This window comes from Alexandromys fortis, unplaced genomic scaffold, assembly GCF_014885135.2.
Source record: "Alexandromys fortis isolate MF-2015 unplaced genomic scaffold, M_Fortis_MF-2015_v1.1 scaffold_554, whole genome shotgun sequence".
Classification (NCBI taxonomy): domain Eukaryota; kingdom Metazoa; phylum Chordata; class Mammalia; order Rodentia; family Cricetidae; genus Alexandromys; species Alexandromys fortis.
The window spans coordinates 51,810-52,574 of NW_026068436.1; positions in this window are offsets into that span (position 1 = coordinate 51,810).

A 765-nucleotide genomic window follows, 5' to 3' on the forward strand; every position below is an offset into this window, starting at 1 on the left:
TTTCATCTTTTCACAAAATCCTTTGTTGTTTTGTTGTTTGTTATTCATCCTGGCTTGGATGTCAGTAATGATTCAGAGATACATTTGAACTCATGATGCTCATATGTCTGCCACCTGAGCACAAGTTCAAGGGTAGATGATGAACTCCCAATGTGTTCTGTTTTCTCAACACAATTTTAAAATGTTAATGTTAAAAATGACTGAAAAATGTAATTATAAGAAACATTAAATATCTCATGTATGTATTCAAAAATATTTTCATTTATGTGATATTAATATAATAAAGTAAGATAATCAGCAATCAGCTGTGTATATCATACCATAGCTTGATGTTCTACAGAGATTAAGGTTAGGTTTCTTGCCTAATATACAACAGTTTCTTCCCACAGACCTATATCAGTGATGATCAAATTTGGTTTGAAGAAATAGTATATCAGTAAATTATTTTCTTTTTTTTCAGATTGTAAATGTAAATTCATTCAAAGGTATAAGGACCCAGAACATCTTGAATAATAAATCTTCTTTGCATATCAAAATATTTACACCATCATACATATTTAATTTGATCATTCCAAGGGCTAAATATTTATTTATAACACTTTCTTAAAATATAAGAATTGAATTCTTAACCCCAGCAGCACAGACATTAAGGGCCTCATTGAATAAATGGGACCTCCTAAGACTAAGAAGTGTCTGTAAAGCAAAGGACACTGTAACTAAAAACACAAAGGCAACCCACTGACTGGGAGAAGATCTTCACCAACC